Source organism: Anolis sagrei, chromosome 2 (genome assembly GCF_037176765.1).
Source record: "Anolis sagrei isolate rAnoSag1 chromosome 2, rAnoSag1.mat, whole genome shotgun sequence".
Classification (NCBI taxonomy): domain Eukaryota; kingdom Metazoa; phylum Chordata; class Lepidosauria; order Squamata; family Dactyloidae; genus Anolis; species Anolis sagrei.
The window spans coordinates 78,453,084-78,474,449 of NC_090022.1; the positions used below are offsets into that span (position 1 = coordinate 78,453,084).

Genomic DNA, 21,366 nt, shown 5'->3' on the forward strand with positions numbered 1-21,366 from the left:
CATAATATGATGATTCTGCTTGTTGCTAGAGAGCCCTGGAAGCTGAGGGCGTTTGCCGGAATCCAGAAGAAAAGCAGCTTCTATGGATCAAAAGAAGTGGTATGGTATTAAAGTTAATAGTACTAGACTGGGACTTGGTTCAAATTCCCTTCCTGTCTTCAAACTCACTGGGTGATCATGGGCCAGTCCCTCTGCCTCATCTACATGACAGAGTTGTTGTGAGTATAATACAGTGGGTAGCACATGTCAAAGAAACTAATGAATGGGCCCCCAATTAAAATCACACCTGAAATTCCATTAGAAGCCAAGATGACTGAATTGAGACTTTGGACATACCATGAGATGATGTAAATCATTGGATAAGGTGACAATGCTTGGAAAAGGAAAAGTCATTAGGAAAAGAGGGAGAAATAATGACATTCGATACCACTTTAACTGCAATGACTCTGCTGTGGGGATTGTAATCTTACAAGGTGTTTAGTCTTCTTTGCCAAAGAGCACTGGTGCCTCTCCAGACTACAAATCCCAGGATTTCATAGCATGAAGTCATGGAAGTGATGTAAAGTTGTGAGTTTTAAAGGCTATTTTAAGTGTATTTATAATATTTAAATGTTTTTATTTACTTTAATCCACACTGTATTTAATTGTGGGCTTTTTCTCATTTTTATATTGTGCTTTTTAAAACTATGACCAAAGTGTGGGATTGTTAGCTACCTTGAGTCCCCATGGAGAGAAAGGCGGGGATATAAAGTATATAAACAAAATAAATGGTATTAATTCTACAGTGTAGACCCAGCCCACAGTACAGATGGATGAAGGAAGCCATGGTCCTGATTTTGGAAGACCTGAGAAAGACAGCTGATGACCAGGGATTTAGAAGTCCTCTCTTTCATAAAGAATTGCGAAACCTTCCATAACTTGGCGTCCTTCGCATGCATTGGGTTACAATTCCAATCATTTTCAAAGAGCATGTCCATTGGGAATGACACTCCAGTTATTATTTGAAACATAATGTTAAAAGAGATGCTATAAGTTTTAAAACCAGGACTCATTTTATTTTCATATCTGCAGATGTACATTTGGATGTCTATTTGTCGCAACAAGAGAGCGTCTTCTATATTCATGTTTTCTTTTTCAGCATGATTGTGATCACACTTGAATATGTTTTATTGATTAGCCTATCGGCCATATCAAAACATTTGACAAACACATTTAACACATACACATACATCGTACAACCCACATTACAACCAAAGTTAGAATAAAAAAACCTGCTAACAAGGGGACAAGACCTTGATCCAGATCAAATATCTACATCACCTATACAATTTACACTAATCGACTCCAAATACGCAGTTCTCGGCTGAGTTGCTCTAAATAGAAAAAGGGTAATTTTGTATGTTATTTTAGTATTCTGGTTGATCAAAATATAGTTTTAACATAAGGATCCCAGTTTGTCTTTTGTATAATGTATGGTCCGAGATATTGATTTCTCTCTTTCTTCTACAAGTAAACTAAACAGTACATGTGTGACATCTTCTACCTCTTCTGCTCCACAGATAAAAAAAATCGTTCATTATATGGAACTTGGTTAAACCTTCCAGGTTTGATCATTGTATCCAGCTGTTCAAATATAGTTCTGGTAAACACCTTCCTGAGGTGTTTAGGCATTTCTGTTTTTAGCTTAGGGCAGTGGTTCTCAACCTGTGGGCCCCCAGATGTTTTGGCCTTCAACTCCCAGAAATCCTAACAGCTGGTAAACTGGCTGAGGTTTCTGGGATTGTAGGCCAAAACACCTGGGGACCCACAGGTTGAGAACCACTGGCTTAGGGGCTCTCAACCTGTGGGTCCATAGATGTTTTAGCCTTCAACTCCCAGAAATTCTAACAGCTTGTAAACCACCTGGGATTTCTGGGAGTTGTAGGCCAAAACACATGGGAACCCGCAGGTTGAGAATCACAGCTTTAGATATTGGGCTGTTTGAAAAATATGTTTAAAAGGACTTAGCCATTTCAATGAGTCAGCTTTACTGAGGGTAGCAATGTCTTTGTGAGCTTCTACACCCAGTATTCGTTGTGCAACAATTTTTGAATATAGTTCTTCTAGGACAGTGGTTCTCAACTTGTGGGTCCCCATATGTTTTGACCTTCAACTCCCATAAATCCTAACAGCTGGTAAACTGCCTGGGATTTCTGGGAGTTATAGGCCAAAACACCTGGGGACCCACAGGTTGAGAACCACTGTTCTAGGAGATTTGGATATGGAATTGGAAGCCCACAACTCCTAATGTGTTTTGTCAACTGAGCTGATTTAAGTGATCACACTTAAATCAGCTCTTAGTTCTGTACTGTATATTGGTCAAAGAGTGAAAATGTCATCCAGTGAATGTTTACATGGAAGTAGGCCCCATGCAATGACTCCAGAGTAATTCTCCAGATCAAGATGAACACATTCAATCTCATCTGGATTTGAAAAGACCACTTGAATGAGCATACATTTGTAACATCTTCAATGCTCCTATCACAAACACTTCCAACTATCTTCTTTTTCTCCATTTTCATATTGACTGCTTCTTGAGATTATATCCAATGGATGCTACTCAGCATAAGGCAGCTTTCTATATTCTATAGGTACACCCAGGACTTCCACCAGTTTGGCAAGGTATGAAATAAGGCAGTGATCTTTTTCCTCCAAATAACAATTGCTGATATAATATTGCTTGTTTTTGTTCATGTGATTTATATGATTTGTATTTTATTGAGTGTTTTATGGATGTTTTGTTTATTGATGTTTGTTTATTGATGTATTTTGGGCTTGGCTTCATATAAGCCGCACCGAGTCCCTTGGGGAGATGGTAGCAAAGTACAAATAAAGTTTATTATTATTTATTATAATCTTTTCTACATGTGACCAAGCCTCCTCTTTAAAGGAACAGACAAAAAAAGCCACTGAGTAAAGGAAAGGTCTCCCTGAGCATGTACAGAGGGCTGTTCCATTACTACAGGGTAACCACGGCATGTCTTCATATTACACATATAAATCAAGGAAAACAGTTTACTTCAAAGACAGATAGTGGCACTCCTATGTAAACCAGATGGCCACACTCCAGGATTTTCTATAGATACCGCAAGTGACCTCACACTGAGTTATATTCATTTAATGTTTTCTCTTTCCCCAACTTTGTAACATATTACTACTTTTCAATTCTTTCCCTCCTCCGAGGTGGAGCTCAGAGTGGCACACAGATGGTGCTTTCGTCCTTTGAAAGTTATGAGGGTCAGGATCCTGGTAGAGCTGCTTAATCTAGACGAGGCTCCTTCAGTAAACAAATGTAAGAATATCTTGTCGTGATCTTCCCCCATGGCCTTTACTCTCAGATGGGACTTCCCAGTCAATCTGCACATTCTAGGAATACACTGTGGAGAATGTGAGTCTGAGCAAACCACTGCCAATAAAAGAGGCATTTGGGGATGACTAGATGTGAATGAGGATTGTGGCTAGGTGCCAAGGCTCACTCTGCTCTTATGGCAATGAGTCATGCACCACAGATTTTAAGAAGAAATAACAGAGGGAGGGGGCCTCTTCCCCTATTCCAGAGTTTGTTTTGATGAGGCAGGATCATGTACACCTTGCCCAGTCAGGTTAGGATTAGGACAGTGGCGAGATGTGTGCATTCCTGCCATCACAAAACTGCAGGGAAAGGAGTCTCAGAAGACCACATCGGCTAATCCTAGATCCTAAGGAGGGATTCGTTATGCTCCAGAAAATACTTTCTATATTATTGTGCAACAGAAAGAGGCAGCTTATAAGCCAATCTATTTATGGACACAATTGCATCCTGCAAATCAAACTAGGAAAAAGCGGAGAGCAAATCTCTAAGTCTACAGAAGTGAACTTTATAAGGCCCAGTGCATTAGATTTCTGATCCTTAAGTGAAGGGTGAAGAATGTAAGGCATTTTAATTTTTACTCTCTGGTTTATTTTTCATGTCAGGAGTTACTTGAGAAACTGCAAGTTGCTTCTGGTGTTAGAAAATTGACCATTTGCAAGTGTTGTCCAGGAGACGCCTGGATGTTTTACCATCCTGTAGGAGACTTCTCTCATGTCCCTGCATGAGAAGCTTGAGCTGATAGATGGGAGCTCACCCCACTCCCCAGATTCAAACCGCTGACCTTTCAGACAGTTTAACCCATTGTGCCACTGAGGGCTCCCGGCCACTCTCTGGTGACTTTGTTTCTTCTGAGCATAAATAAACTCACTTATTTCAGATAACTAAACAGGTAGGGAACTGTATCCAGCACATTTATGCTAAATGCTGCACATACGTGGGAGTAAGTCTCACTGATTGATTGATTGACTGAATGATATCCTCCTTTCTGCCAATATGAGATCTAACATGGTTCACAATATACTTTAAAACAGTTTTAAAACACTCATCATGGTTGAGTGGGGATTTGAACCCAATGTCGGAGAGTCCTAGTCCAATACTCAAACCATCCTATCAAAAACAGCATTAATTCAGAATAATTTAAAACTATTTAAAACATGAAGATGAGAATAAAACTGAAACATATCTCCTCGCTAATATGCTCTTCCATAATGATCAGAGAGTAGCCAAAACCTGGCCTAAATTAAAGGAAATTTGCCTACAAGCACAAGGAGAACAGAGAGTGGGCCAACCCAGTCTCTCAATGGAAGGAACTCTCAAGCTTGGATGCAGTCACTGAGCCGGTCCTCCCCCATGTCCTTATCAAATTGATCTGTAATGGGACTGGAGTCCAGAGAAAGCCCTCCTCCATGCATTTTGAAACTCTGTGGGCTTAAACATAAGGATATGGCTTTTCTGATAGTTTTGAACCAGAGCTTTATAGTCCATGTGGAATGTGCCTTCCCCAGTCAGAACAGAATAATGCAACCTAAGTGCCTGGTTGGTTAAGAAAGTGGAGCAGGTGTTTTGTATCCTAACTGCATGATTCAGTGTCCACGTAGGTTTCATCCAACAATATTGGTAGGGACTTGTAATTCTAGAAGAACACAGACATTTCAAATGGAGGGAAAAGATTTGCATGCCACTCAACTTCTGAAGATGAATATCTACATCCATAAAAATTTAAGCAACAAGATATACAAAGTAAATAAAATGATTGATTTGACTCAGCCAGTTTCCTTTGGCATAGAAGGATGAAAACTCTCCACTAAAGACACAGATCTCTTTGCCAAACAGAACAATCAGGAGATTTATTGCTCTAAAGGTTGCAAGGCTCCACACTTGAAAACACCAGTCTGATCAAAAGCAGAGATCTGGTGGTGTTTAACTGGATTCAGTTGTCCTAAACATGCAAACCAGATCTTGGCATGCAAGAGTCAGGAAACTGTTTATCAGCAGACATGCACTGCTGCAACAACTCCCCCTATATCTGTGACCCTCTGCCGACTAGTCGCTCAGACTTGTCTAGGCCTGTAATTGCTGGGACGTGCTGGGGAGAGGTCTGGGCCTCTCTCCTGGTGTGTAAGTGTGTCTCAGAAATACAAAAAAGACCCTCTTTGCTCAGGTCATGCTGAAACGTTTGTGTGTGAGTGATTTTTCCTGCTACTGGCTAATCAGGCAGTATTCTCTCCCCAATTGATCCTTTCCTGTCTCAAGTAAATTAACTACTGTTGTTTCTTGATAATTAAATTCATTTTGGCAAATCCAAGAGCACGGCTGTGGTCCAGATCACAGGAGATAATGGCTCGTTAGCAGGACCAGAGGCACGAATCTGCTTTGCCCCTTAACACCATCACGTTCCTCTCTACAGAGTTTTCCACCATGACTATAGAGAACCAATTTTTCTCTTCTCTGTTGGTCTGTTTGATTGTATACTCCAACACAGACTCATGCCAAGGATGATATACCCATATGAGAGGGAACTGGTAGCTTTCAGAAGAAATATTTTCTAATGTCCTCAGAATTAACATAAGGTTAGTAGTGTTCTTGAGCAATATAGCCCTCTTGTTTTTGACTAGGTCTATTTAATGAACATATCCTAGATTAGGCCTTAAGTACTTTGGCAACTGCAGCTTCATTCCTTCTGGAAATCACATCTTAAACTAGAGTAACAGCACTCTTTTTAGAAAAATCAATTCCAACATAAGGAGGCAGAAAGGAGGCAGAAAAAGATTTGAAAGGCAAAAGAGTTTATCCAGTGTGAAATACACACAGTGAGAGGGATGGGAGTCTGCTTCTTGGTAAATGAGGCTTGGAAAATGAGACCGGTTGGAAAATTCCCATCAAGTAATCCGCAAGATAAATGATAGTGATAATAATAAGCAGAGAAATCATGGCTGTCGGAGATGGAGAAGGTCTCTGTGAACTCATCCATTCCAACTCCTCACCGATGCTGAATAAAAGTAGGCGACTGAGTTTCTATCCTACAGACCATCTGGCTGTATACAACCTCTCCACCCTCTACAAACAAGTAGTATTTTCAGTTCTCAAAAGAGAGAGGGAGGGAGACAACAAACAAAAGTGAAGGATAATTAACAAGCCATTAATAAAACAGCCTTGTGAGAGGAAAACACATCTTAGTTAGGTGTTACCTTACTTGGATAATATTCAGTCAGAAATGTGAACTTTTGAATCACAACCAATTTTCTATAGGTTCAAATGCCCCCTCTATCCCAGGAACTTTCTTAAGAGAAAGCAGCCAAGCTTAGTTTACAAACAGTTTCTTTTAAAATTAAACATGGTCAAAGAGTTGACATGGCAATTAGATTATGACATGTCTGATCTTGTTACAGAAATAAGGTTATACCTCCTGTAGAAATAGTAGTCATTTCCACAAACAGATGCATCTGTGTTTTGGTGTTTGCAGAAAGATGTTTCCAGGAAAGAACTGCATGGAAGGTAGACTTCCCTATCTCTAGTAGTGCTAAGCTAAAATGAAGGGGCTGATAAAAGCAGTGCAAAGACAAGCTATCTAAGGTTTTTGGGAACTGTAGTCCAACATAACTGGGGGGCCAATGGCCGAGAACCATGGTTTTAGGGGCTGCCTTAATTGCAAGTGACATAATCTTTATGAGGCAATATACCCTCTTCCATTAGGACTATGATCAATATGACTTTAGCACTGAAGTGCTTTCTTATGTTTTTCTCTCCCATTTCCAAGTATCGCAAGTATCTCTATTTTGCACACTGGAAGTTTGAGAACAGCTCCCGAAGAGAACAACTTGCCAAAAGGCTGCCCGGCAAGCCTACCGCTGAACTTAGCTTTGATCTCAGATCTGCCAAGAATGCCTTCCCTCTGTCTAACTCAACTGGCACTCTTTCTGTTTCTCTCTCTCTCTCTCTCTCTGCTAATACTTCACTGAGTACCTGAAGTGGAAAGAAATAGAGGGAGTAGCAAAGACACAGGAAAGAGAGGAGACTGAGAAGCTATGGGGGATCATCACTGCAGTATTAACAATGATCATGCATGACTGAAAGAAAGAAAGAAAAAAGAAAGCCCATAAAGACCTGGCTATGAACATGTTTGGCTGCTTTGGAACAGAATGATAGCCTCCAAGAGGAATGCAATACAGTGCAGGATTTCAACAACCCTGCAAGCAAACCCACTTTCACTCTCAAATTCCAACCCCCACAAGAAAGAAGTGCCATATGGAACCCCATCTGTGGAGATAGCAGCTTGTACCCAGCTTGAGGTGGTGACAGCATAGCTCCTTGGCAGACCTACCAGCAGCAGGAATGCCAGGTTCCCTGGCTTAGGCACAAAGACCTTGCAGCTCAATTTGGCTGTCACAGATACGTTTGTGAATTAGTACCACTGTGCTCTTTATGCTTACTGTGAATATCCAGAAATTAGCACCATAGTGCTGTTTATTCACACAGCCAACACTGGCTGGGGGATTCTGGGAGTTGCAATCTGACGTATTAGGAGAGCAATGGATTGATGATACCTGTTCTGGACATAGCCACAATGGTAAGGCTAAATTGCACAAAACATCTACAGGATTTTTTAAATTAAAATATAATTGTGTTATGATTGTAACACAGAGACACAGAAAAGGAGAGAAAAGAAGAAAGAGAATTATAGAAATTTCAGGATGCAAGAAGGGTAGTTGGACCTCTTCATCCCTTTCTGCAGTGCTGAGGAAAAACCTTCCTTGGACATTGGCATTTGGTGTGGAAGGAAAGCTTCCACTGGTACCAAAGGGGTTTTTGCTTCAATCCAAGGCTTGCTTCAGAGGAGGGATTTTCCTCAGGACTGCAGCATGGAAATGATTAAATCACCCCTCCCTCCCAAACACACACATGCACACACAGTCACTGCAATTCTGATAATTATCAGCTCTCCATTATCTCCACATGGTTACTATTTGTATCTGTGAAAACATTCACAATAAATAAAAATGCCTAATACATAACTTTTCCACTTGTGTGATCAGTCACTTTGCTGCAAATATGCACACAAGGAGTTAATAACATGTATCGGTTTGCTAGATCCAGATCAGTTTTTTGTGTGAAATACTTGTGATATTCTTGGCAAGCGGTTATTTTTTGAGCTAAATGGGGATGGGGGTGGGTTCATATCTGCAAAGACATTCAGTTGTAAAAAATGTATAAGCGTACCTTCTGTAACAAATACACACTGTTTTGGTGCAGATGCAGTGTTATACTTGTACTCATTTCTCTTTCAAGCACATGCTTTCTTACAGTCACCCATTTTCTCCCCCCTTCTTTCTCTCTCTCTCTTTCTTTTTTCAAACACACACACACTTCCTCAGTGATGCACACAACCATAACTAGGCACTATTATAACTGCACTCCTTCTCTCAAATATAGCCTTATCTTTCATTCTCTCTCACACACATACACTCATAGAAAACAATTCCCTCCCTTTCACCCACCCACACAGAGTCTACCAACAGCCATATGCTCATGCTTTCTTGCACCACATGGGCACATATAGAGACATCCTCATCTACAGTTTTTCCCATACCGATTTTCTCAAACACACTCAGCAAGCGCTGTTCCTCCCCCACATTTGAAGGAGTAAGAAATCAGCTCTTTTTGCCTCTCTGGAGGCTTCTCTACTATCTCAAGGCCTTTTAGTTTTCTCTGGCATGTACACACACATATACACAGGCATATTTTCAATGAAGACTCTCCAAAAAACATCCAAAAGTGGGGTTGTGTTCTAAGGAAAGCAGACAGCTTACTGCTGCTTTGACCTGCGTCTGCTGAAAGACAACTATGAGAAGGATAGTCTTCAAATTGTGTAACCATACCAAGTTACTACTCTTCAAAAGGATGGTATCTTGAGCATCCTTCCATGCATTCCCACTGGGGATTCCCCCCCCCCCCGACCCCACACTCGCATCAAAAAGAAGAAAAGAAAGGAAAAGAAATCCAGTTCTGTAAATCTTGTTTCCTGAGCAGACAACTAATCTCTGAACTATTTCACATGAATTACTGTTAGTCCATTTCCGCTTCCATTCTCGCTCATGATGGCTAAGTGAATTAGTTTTTTTTGGCAACATGGATAATTAAGGAATTCTGAATTTTTACCCAACCCTTGTGCTTGTGACAAGCATGTTTTGTGCAGTTCTTCCAGAATGAAATTTCAGCTCAAAAGGATGAGATGCCCCACTTGAGCTCTATGGACCAGCTACAAACAGTTTGAGAGGTCATCATGTATCAAGCAGCTCTGATCTGAAATGCGGCTGAGGGATAAGATACATGAACCACCCCTCAGCCCATTCTTGAGGACCCTCTCAACTCAGTGCTTAGGAAAGAGCCTCCAGAAAGTTTTGGCTCTCTGCCAGAGGCAGCCCTAGGTAATTTTCAACAGTAAGCAAACAGTATTTTGCCCCCCCCCCCCCAACCAATCACTGATATATATTTTCTGTTCATCGTGGGAGTTCTGTGTGCCATATTTGGTTCAATTCCATCATTGGTTGAGTTCAGAATGCTCTTTGATCGTAGGTGAACTATACATCCCAGTAACTACAACTCGCATATGTCAAGGTCTGTTTTCCCCCCAAGAGTGCCTCAAGAGCGCCCCTGGACAAAATCAACCATACTGCAAATGCTTAATTTGCGTAATGAGTTGAGCTGCCCCTGCTCTCTGCTTTAGGGTGCTGCCTGTCTCAGCACAACCGCGGAGATTAAGATCTTCTATGGAGGGCCTCCTCTTGGTTCCACCAACATCACAGGTGTGATTGGTGGGGACGAGAGAGAGGGCCTTCTCAGTGATTGCCCCTGGTTATGGAACACCCTTCCTGGTGAGATTAGATCAGCCCTCTCCCTCCTGTCCTTTAGAAAGATGGTCAAAACTTGGCTGTGGAACCAAGCCTTTGGGACTGTGCAAAACCTCAGGCATGGTTGATCTGAGGTTTTAAACAATTGTTTTTAAAGTTGAGATAATTGATTTTAGTGCTTATGTATATTTATAGTTTATTTTATAGAATCATAGAATCATAGAGTTGGAAGAGACCTCATGGGCCATCCAGTCCAACCCCCTGCCAAGAAGCAGGAAAATCGCATTCAAAGCATCCCTGACAGATGGCCATCCAGCCTCTGATTAAAAGTTTCCAAAGAAGGAACCTCCATCACACTCTGGGGCAGAGAGTTCCACTGCTGAATGGCTCTTACAGTTCTGTCATTGATTGTTTGTCATATATATGTTGTGCTCCACCTTGAGTCCCCTTTGGAGTGAGAAGGACAGAATATAAATGTTTTAAATAAATAAATAAATAATCTTGGGCCACATTGCACCAAATGTGTAACAGGCAAAGGGGGTGCAAAGAATAGTAGTATTGAATACTAAACTAGATCACAACTAAAACAGCACAAAGGAAATATCAGGTGATCCAACAAGTTTCCCTCAAATGAAAAGAACAGGCCTGTGTAACCACCCAGAAGGCTACCTCTGCCTGAAATAAGAGACCTATGACTTGGATGGCTTCCTCTTTGTTCTTAGTTAAATGACCAAGCAAGAATATGCATCCTGGATCCAGAAGAAGCTCCCTCTTCTGGGAACAGCTGGCAGTCGAACTAGGGTTAGTGCCTGCAGCTCTCACGGACTCTCTTGGCCTAAAGATTAACCGATTTTACAAATGCTTGCTTTATTTACTGTCTAGGAGACAAGCTGGTGGTAAGACAAGTGGGTTGCAGTTGTATTTATGAATGTATGTAGGAAATAATTGTATGAGGTGTGTGCATGCAAATGGAGTATAAAGGATTAGTGGGGTACAGTGGTAACCAGGATGCGTATCAGGCAAAGATTATGTCATGATGAAGGATGTCTGTCTGTGTGTGTATGAAAAAGGGAGGAAAAGTATAAGAGAGAAATGGAAACAGAGCCACAAAACTTGAGTCGAGATCCACCAGCCTTGACCTCACTCCCTGTTTCCGATGCAAACTGTTCTTGCTGGACAATGTACAGTGATCAGAGTTACGATGTCTCTAGGTATGCCCAGAATTACAAAGTTCGAAGAGACTGCAAGGGCCATGCAGTATGATTCCCTGCCATGCAGGAACACTGTTTCAAAGCACTTCCAACAGATGGCCATCTAGTGTCTGTTTAAAAGCCTCCAGAGAAAAATACACCACCTGAGGCAGCATATTCCACTGTTGAACAGCTTTGACCATAATGAACTTCTTCCTAATGTTTAGGTAGAATCTTTTTTCAAACCATTTGAATCCATTGCTGTGTCCTAATCTCCACAACAGCAGAAACAAGCTTGCCCCCTCCTGAATGTGACATCTTTTCAAATATTTAAGCATGGCTATCATGTCTCCTCTCAATTTTCTCTTCTTCAAGCTAAACATCCTTAAGCCATTCCTCATAGGTCTTGGTTTTCAGACGTTTACACTTGACTGACAATCCTTATGAGGCTACACTGACTGCTAGCATAAAAATATGATATGTGAGTGTGTGTCCATGTTATAACATCTAAACCACCCTAAATGACAGCAAGTTTTCTCTCAGATCTAAAAGACTATGGAAATCTCGCTTCAAGTAGAGATTCCATGGAGGCTTGAATCCTGGTAATTATCTCCCCCACTTAAGACCTGATACTGGGAAATCACAGTTACACAAATGCTATCAGAAAACAGAATTTAGCCAATGAATCCTACACCTGCAGAGCATTTGAAACACGGCATAAGACATGGCGGAATGTTTGTGTACTTTTTACAAAACCAGTGGTTTTGATTGTTGGGTTTCATCCTTGGACTGCACAAGTACCTTATGTCATCAAGTTTCCAGACCTCAATGAGTAACTAGACTAGAGAAAACATGCATGTTTCCCAAAAGGGCTTTGTCTTTCTTCCTCCTGCTAGCCACTGCCTCCTCCCTCTTTGAAGATATAGCAATGGAATCTCTGTGAGGGAACTTCCTTTTTAAAGGTATTTTTATTGCCCTAGGCTGGCCACATGGCCATCCTCCATGGTCTCTCCTGCCTTTTCTTCCTTCCAGTGAGGATGCCTTTGCCTCTCTCTTTAGGCAAAATGAAGGTGCATGGAATTTTTTAAAACTTTTTACCCTTTTACCTTCTTAGATGAGACTTAGTAAGCTAGTTAGCTCCATGACCTTTTCTATCAAGAATTTCTTTCTTTTACTACACTAAATGGTGAAGGTGGAGGCTCCTTCTACGGTGGATTTTAAACAGAGATTGGATGACCATCTGTTGAGGTTGCTTTTAATGTGATTTTCCGGCTTCTTGGCAGGGGGTTGGACTGGATGGCCCATGAGGTCTCTTCCAACTCTAGGATTCTATGATTCTAAATATTTTTGAACCTAAAGTTCTGACTCTGCAATCCCGTGACATCCTAAGAAGCTTATCCCAGCTTCACCACACCTAAGTTTCTGCTGGTTATGAAGTTTACTTCTGGTACTCTGCTATATTTATGGTGGAATCACCCCAACTGAGGGTTATTTTGAGCCTAACAGCTCAGATTCCCCAACATTAACATCACCTGTAAACTGCACATTGCCTAATATGTGAGGACGCATGACATGACAAGGGAAGACAAGAGAAGCACAATGAATATCTTCCTGCATGGGTGACCTCAATGCATACAAGGTGTGCAGAGTGAAAAGGCTCCTTGGTTCTTGTACCACAGTACATTACACAAGCGTAACCCCTGCATGTTAATGGCCCGGCAGTGCGGATGGGGGCGGGGGGAGGAGGAGGAGGAGTGGGACGGGGCGGGGGGTTCTCCGCCCAAGAGAAAGAGGAGGGGGGCTTGGGGAGGGGGCGATGGTTGGGAGTATCCATCTGCGTGGATAAAATCAGGTTTCGACTTTCTCTGAAGAATTATGTATGAAACAATACAGACATGTAGCGCGGGGGGTGGGTGGGGGTGGGGTTGGGGGGCTTTAGCCCCCCCCCCCCTGAAATTCTCTTCCTGGTCTGCGAAAAGGCCTTACTGGTACATTATTTAAACTGTTATGTTTATTCATATCATGATCTGATCACCATGCTCAATATATCCCATATGCATGAGGCTATTGGGGTAATGATACAAAAGGTTTGCTAGGGTAGACCCTCTTTCACTCAGACTCAGCCCCCCCCCCCCTCCAAATCAAAATCCTGGCTACCGGCCTGAAACAATATATACAGGAGAATAGGTGAGAGGGTCTGAGCTGAAGATCTTGTGCTCTGCAGGCCATGGGACTCCCCTGGCCTCCAGTCTGTCAATCACCAGGTTGGGGGAGACTGCAGTCCACCGCATGGAAGGAGCAAGTGTGGAGGGACTCCATGGTTGGGGAAAACACTTCCCTTCGGGCCACCGAGATCTGGTGCCCCGTATCAGTCAAGCCCTGACCCGCCTTGCCCTGGGCGAGGAGGCATGGGAGAACGCGGCTGGGCTCGCCCTCCTTTGGCCTCCTTCAGCCAGACTTTGCCGGAGGAGTTTCTGGCGCTCCTGGAAGGAGTCCGAGCTGGGCAGCTGCGCCACCCCCTCGCCCAAGAACACCCTCGCTGACACGGGATAATCGGAGCCGAGACGGATGGATGGATGGATGGATGGATGGATGGATGGATGGATGGAAGGAAGGAAGGAAGGAAGGAAGGAAGGAAGAGAGGGGAAAGGTGTAAAGCTCCGGAGGCAGAAACTTGCGAGGAGCCGGTGGGAAGGGAGCAGGCAAGCCGAAGTTCCTGCCGGCTTTGGTGCCATTGGCGGAACTGGAAGGGCTGAAGGCGAAGCCTCCAACCCGAAGGTCGCGTGTGGAGCAGAGGGGCGGAGGCCGGCGAGGCGCAGTATCCCGGGCAAAGAGCTCTATTTGGGTGGATCAGAGGTCCACGCGCCCGGGAAAGACACGCCACGGGCGGCTCCGCAAACCGAGCCTTCCGCCCTTCCTTGGGAGGGAGCGCCTGGGAGGGAGGAAGGAAGAAGGGAACTTTCCTCTTCTACCCCTCGCTCAGGGAGAGCCTCCCTTGCCCCACTCGCAGGCCACTCAACCTCTGTTTAAAAGAGGAGGAGCCTCCTCCGCCACACTCCGAGGCAGCCGCACATTCTACTATTGTGTTGAACAGATCTCTCGGTCAGGAGGGAGTTCCTAATGTACCGGGTGGAATCTCCTTTCCTCCCATTTGAACCCATTGCTCCGAATCCTAGTCTCCAGAGCAGTAGAAACCAAGCCTGTTCCCTCTTCCTTCGGACATTCTCCCAAATATTTACTCTCGTGTCCCCCCATCTCCTTTCCCCGGCCGCCTCTAAGGGAGAGGCCACGGCATGCCTAGCAGTTCAGAATCGTGGGCGTGGAGCGGGATCTGGGGAAGGAGGGGGGGGGGGCTTTCTCCGCACCTCTTGGCGCTGCGCATCACCTGAGGCACACGCGCGGCGTGTGTGTGCGAGAGGTCTCTCTCGCCCCTGGCCGGTCTCCCAACCATCGCCCCCTCCCCAAGCCCCCTCCTCTTTCTCTTGGGCGGAGAACCCCCCGCCCCGTCCCACTCCTCCTCCTCCTCCCCCCGCCCCCATCCGCACTGCCGGGCCATTAACATGCAGAGCAGCTCCCTTCCCACCGAGGCTGGGCACCCTCCCCTTCGTCCCGGTTAGCCCCCGACTGGGGGCCCCCGATCTACCCCTTCTCTGCCGCCTCTCGGGCACCACTCAAAGTTACTCCCGAAGGCAGGCAGAGCCAGCGAGGCAGCCTCCCCTGTTGCGCCCTCCAAAGAGGAAGGGGGGGCGGCGGAGTGAGAGAACAGCCCACCCCCTAAGACCCCTCCGCCGCCCCTCCAGGCCCCGCGGGATCCGCTCCCGCCATCCCTCCCCGCGCGGAGCTGTCCCTTCAGCACCACGGTCCCGGTCCTCCCTCCTTCCTCCCCTGGCTCCCTCCCTCGGACTCACTCACCCGCGGTGCTTGCTTGCCTCCACGCGCGAGCCGGCAGCGGGGCACGGGGCTGCTCTCTCTCCCTCTCTCCCCCTCTCTCCCTCTCCTTCCCCCGTCTCTCTCTCTCCCGTCCTCCGCTCAAAACCCGCCTCCTCCTCCCTCTCTTCCCGCAGCCTGGCGGGGCTTCTCCAATCCCTCCTCGTGAAATCTTGACGCGCCCCCCTCTCTTTCTCTCCCTCACTCGGGATCCTGGACGGGCGGACCCTCTCCTGCCTCCACGGGCGCGTGCTCTTCTTCTCCTACTTCTCCCCCACCCGGCACTCCGGAGAAGAAGGAGGAGGAGGAGGAGAGGGGTCTGCCAGCCTCTTCCCCCATCTCTCTCTCTCTCCCCCCCCCCGGCCCCGCCTTTCCCCCATGGCCCCTGGATCCCGGCTCTTGACCTTCCGAGCGGCGTCCCCTAATGAGCGGCTTCATTATTCTTCCTCATTTCTCCGCATCTGGACGGCGGATATTAATCACGCTCCAGCGCCGGGAGCACAAACAGGCGCGGACTCGGGCGGCACTCCGCTCACACACCCCCCCCCCCCCGCCATGACAACCATTAGACGGGGAGGAGAGGAAGAGGGAAGGAAGGCCCGCGGGCTCCTCGGGTCTATCAATCCAATCAATTAATCTAGCCGAAGAGCCAGGAACCGGATCGATACGAACTCAATGGCCTCGGGCACTAGGAGGGAAGACTTCTTTTGGTGGAGAACAAACGCCTTAAAGGAAATGCACACAGCTGGGTCCCCGAAGCTTGCTAGAAGATAGAAGACCACCATTCAGTTCTCAAATTGCTCAACTGAGACCAATCTGTCAAGGCTTCAATACAGCCCAAGCCTTCAGCATCAGCGCGGGCTCTCAAGACCATTGATTGGCTCTCATGCCAAGGAGCTGTTGCCGTCAGGGCATGGGATAAGGGGGAAGTGGGGAAGGCCACCTTCATGCACCCTCAGACACATAGCCTCAACCATGCCAGTGTCTCCACATAGGTGAAAGGGATATAGGAGTCTTAGTAAACCACAAGCTGAACGTGAGTCAGGTGTGACACAGCAGCTTCAAAAACCAATGTGATTCTAGGCTGAATCAATACAACTGCAGTGTCTAGATCAGTGGTTCCTAACCTTTTTTTTTTTCCACCAGGGATCACTTTGACCAGGGACCATTCCCCAACATTAGTACCAACATTAGTACCAACATTAGTACCAAAAGGGTTATGAATCAGTTTTTGGTCAACTTTAGATTTGGTTTGGGTTTTTGGGGTGGTGGAGAGGTCTTGGGGGGGTGGGCTGATTCAGAAAATAGACCACATCAGCTCTAGTTTCTGATACAGAACATATGCTATCCAGCAGTCGCCATCTGCTCACTCACAGAAAACCATATTTAATAAGCCTTGGCATTATAAGAGGGTTTTGCGAGACTAGTCACTCTCATTGCAACAGTGTAGTAACAGTGAGGTGGCAGACCATATTTTAGTTCTTGCAGACCACTGGTAGTCCACAGACCACAGGTTGGGAACCACTGGTCTAGATCAAGGGAAGTCACAGTCCTACTCTATTCTGCTTTGGCCAGACCTCATCTGGAATAAGATTGTGTCCACCTCTGGGCAACAAGAAGAATATTGACGGGCTGGAATGTGTCCAAGGAAGGGCAAACAAAAAAGATCCAAAGTTTGGAAGCAAGCCCCCTGAGGAGTGGCTTAGGGAGGCGTTGTGAATGTCGGGCTTGGAGAAAAGAAGGTTGAGAGGGGACACGAGAACTGTGTTTAAGTATCTGAAGGAATGTCACATTGAGGAGGGGGCAGGTTTGTTTTCTGCTGCTCTGGAGAAATCCACGTAGCAATGGATTCAAACTGCAGGAAAAGAAATTCCACCTAAGCCTTAAGAAGAACTTCATGATGTTTAAAGATGTTTGATAGTGGCATATGCTGGCGCCTTGGAGTGTGGTGGAGTCTCCTTATTTAGAGGTCTTAAATAGAGGTTGGATGACCATCTATGCAGAGTGCTTTGATTCTTGCATAGCAGAGGGTTGGACTGTATGTCCCTTTTATCTTCTTCCAACTCTATTATTCCATAGGCATCTGTTCTTACACATAACACAGTCTTCCTCCTTGCAGGTCTAGTTCTTACTCTTCCCCCAGAAAATACAATTTATTGGAGCCATTGGGAGATGTGGTTTGCTATTGACCTTTTCTGAGGAGAAAAAGGATAAAAAGCCAAAGTTACCCAGTAGTTTTTCATAACTATTCAGGCATTCAAACCTTGGTGTCCTTGAGTGCTTATTGAATACTGAAACCAATACACCACATTGGCCCTCCCTCTTTCCAGCATTTCTTCTTTGCAGCAACTATGCTTGAATGAAGCTTCTGTTGGGAGGATTTTGCATGAGACTGAGTAGGCCATAGGTGTGATATGGTGAAGAAGGGAAGCAGCTCTCACCACAAGACTTTCTTTTCCATATTGATTTAAATGTGCCAGAGAAGTCATTTTCCCCCCGAAACAGCTCCATACAAATGCAATCTAGACATTTTAGTAGCATGTCAATAGAATTTGATCACTGTTGAATCTGATTATGGGAATTTGGCTCCAGTCTGAGTTCAATAGTATTTATTGGATGTGAGGATATGGGCAGTATCCATTGAGTTCTCAATTTCCAATCTGTAATTTTTTTTCACACTAGAATTGTTCTCAATTTTGTTCACACTAGAAATTGTTATGATAAAGAAAGATTAGGGTGTAGTGCTGTTGCTGTTATATGCCATCAAGTTGACTCCAATGTATGGCAACTTTATCATGGAAGGTGGTGGTCAGGCCCGTAGCCAGGATTTTGATTCGGGGGGGGGGGGGTGAGTTTGTTTTGGGGGGGGGGGGCTGAGTCTGAGTGAAAGAGGGTCTACCCTAGCAAACCTTTTGTATCATTACCCCAATACCCCCATGCATATGGGATATATTGAGTATGGTGATCAGATCATGATATGAATAAACATAACAGTTTAAGTAATGCACCAGTAAGGCCTTTTCGCGAACCACCATGAGAATTTGGGGGGGGGGGGGGGAATGCCTGGTGGTGAAGATGTGGCAAGATTTATTAAGGGGATATTTTCCTTTCTTTAAGGAAGGACTTGTCCAAGATGGATTTCCATCAATGAACACTAATTGGAACTGTGGTCTCATAGAATCCCAGTCCAATGCTGGAGAGACTGCTATATTTTGGCTCTTATAGAAAGGACTACATAAGTCAGAACCTGGGGTGGCAATACAAATCATAAAGGGCAGAGAGAGAGAGAGATGGCTATGGCATTTCCCTTGAAACCAAATCCAGAGAAGGCAGAGATGCTTGCCATCAAGAATCCCAGGTAGATGCGATGGCCAGGGGTGCTTACTACCAGCTTCAGCTGATAAGCCAGCAATGTCCCTTCCTAAATTTGGAGGACCGAAAGATGGCAGTGCACACACTGGAAACCTCAAGGTTGGACTTCTACAATGTGCTTTCAATTGGAACATGCAGGAGTAAGCATATTACACCTATCCTAAAGTCACTCCACTAGCTGCCAATAAATTTCCAGGCAAAACACAAAGTGTTGGTTTTGACCTTTAAAGCCCTACCTGGTTTGTGTTCAGGTTACCTACAGGATCACTTTCTCCTGTACAATCTGCCCTGAGGACTTAAGTCCTCTGGGGGATGTCTACTCCAGTCTTCCAGAACACTACTGGTGACCGTCATCCAGAGGACCTTTACATCAGCTGCCCCAAGACTGTGGAGTGAGCTCCGACAACTAAATGAGCTGTCTGAATTTAAAAACCATCTAAAGACCTATCTCTTCTGGCAGGCCTATCCTGCTAGAAGAGATAGAATGAATTTTAAACTTGCATCTCATGTTTAATCTTTGTTCTGTGTACTTTAATATGTATTTTGTAGAACCATGTTTTAATATGTGTATTTTGTTTTTAGATGATTGTGTGTTTTTGGTGATGTTGTAACCCGCCTAGAGCCATGAGGAGAGCCAGATAAGAAATAAAATTATTATTGTTGTTATTATTAATATTATTAGTAATGCATTTTTAATTAATATTTCAACATCACCTCTTTTCTTTACTGCAAAGGTATTCATATCCTTGTATTGGAAGGGCCAACAGACCTATGGGCATCATGGGATAGACTGAAGTCTTCTATGGAAGTCTTAGAAAGACCACAGAACCTCAAAGGTTTATTTATCTTGAGGAAAGGATGTAATAGTGAAAGTACTGTGTGGTTTCTAGCACCTGTTTATTCATCACCCAGGATTCCTTTCCACAAAACATTTTCCTTTGTACAGGATGCACAACACTTAAAAATAACCCTGGAGTCTACAATGATTTTTTTCTTGTCAGGAGTGACTTGAGAAACTGCAAGTCACTTCTGGTGTGAGAGAATTGGCCAGGATGTTGCCCAGGGGGTGCCTGGATGTTTTTGATATTTTACCATCCTTGTGGGAGGCTTCTGTCATGTCCCCACATGAAGTGTTGGAGCTGATAGAGGGAGCTCATCCATGCTATCCCTGGATTCAAACCTCCGACCTGTTGGTCATCAGTCCTGCCGGCACAAAGGTTTAACCCATTGCGCCACTGGGGGCTCGTCCACAAGGATGAATGCCTTGGATGATATTTATCTGAATCAAATCATCAAGTTACATCCAACCTGTTGCCTGCATGGTAAAGTATGACTGTTCTGTTCCTTCTATTGAATGGGAAATTTGTATTGTAAGTAGGATGATCTCATTGTTAGTCACAATGAAGTGATTCCTTGGAAGCCACCAACATACAGCCGATGTTCAGTTATTTAACTAGCAGTTAACATTTTACTGCAAGGTAGTGGGAAATGCACTTCTTGGATTCTCTGCTTTATGGGTCAAAACAATTTGACTGGCCTAGGATATTGTTTCTTTTGAGTTAGTGTGTTTGCATGTGTGGGAGGGAATATAATGTATTCTTCAACCACAGGCAGCAAAAGACTGTATCTTGGGTTCACCCTGAATTTAATTCTGAACTTCAATTAATTTTTAGAAAGGTAAACACAGCAATCTACCTCCACACACAAGTCAAGATCTAACACAGCACACTCATCTCCCTAGGCTGTTGTGCAGGCTCAGAAATAAATTTACCTCTGCTTGTTGTGTTGGAATAGTAAATAACCCAAGACATCTTACATGCAATCTATACTGCTTATCACATAACTTATACAGAATGAGCAAAGTCACATTTTTTGAACAAACACAGTTTTTTTTTAATCCTGAGATGCACAGATATTGATTGAAAGGTACAAAACATCAGCTACAAACTCTTGCCTATGGTATTGAAATGTCCCAAATGTATTTCAAGCATCTCCTCTCCTGCTTTTCACCTCATATTTTGCTAACTCATGCTAGTTTCTAGTGAATGAAGAAACAATCCAGTTACAGGTGGAAAGAAAGAATAATAGAATCACAGAGTTGGAAGAGAGCCATCTAGTCCAACCCTCTGCCAAGAAGCAGGGAAATCACATTCAAAGCACCCCCGGCAGAAGGCCATCTAGTTTCTGTTTAAAAGCCTCCAAAGATGGAGCCTCCACCACAATACCATAGAAAGAAAGAAAGAAAGAAAGAAAGAAAGAAAGAAAGAAAGAAAGAAAAGGTTCCCAAGGATAGGTGTAGTTCTATCTATACTGCCATGAAAACACAGTTGTGTCAAATTCTTCTTTTGGTTCTTTCTGAATGAAGAGGTGTTACTCGATTGCTCTCACACCAGCATTTCTGACCCACTGCCTCTATTACAAGCCACCCAGAAGGCTGTCTTATCAGAGGATCAATTCTGAAACACTGAGCATCAATAAAGAAGGAAAAGGAAAGCAATTCTTAGTTTTATTGCCACTAGGCGATGAGTACTTTTTGTTGCCTAATGTCAGTGAGCTGAGCCAACAACATCAAATAATTTAGTTATATTCATACAAAACCACAACTGAGCATATCTTTAAATGACAAAAGGGTCTTCCT

The 21,366-nt window shown here is 44.3% G+C and overlaps 1 protein-coding gene across 4 annotated transcripts in view; it reads right to left on the reverse strand.

The window, feature by feature from the left end:
- CPLX2 (complexin 2) overlaps positions 1 to 21,366 on the reverse strand; it is a 164,675-nt gene that overhangs the window by 18,348 nt on the left and 124,961 nt on the right. Inside the window, exon 1 of one of the 4 annotated variants that reach the window (XM_060765582.2) lies at positions 15,761 to 15,784. The exons of 2 other annotated variants lie outside the window; for them this stretch is intronic. The gene's annotated coding sequence lies outside the window, so the exon portion shown is untranslated. Of the gene's footprint in view, positions 1 to 15,341; positions 15,626 to 15,760; positions 15,785 to 21,366 lie in introns of those variants that run through there. One more of the 4 variants, XM_060765578.2, reaches the window with a different exon arrangement.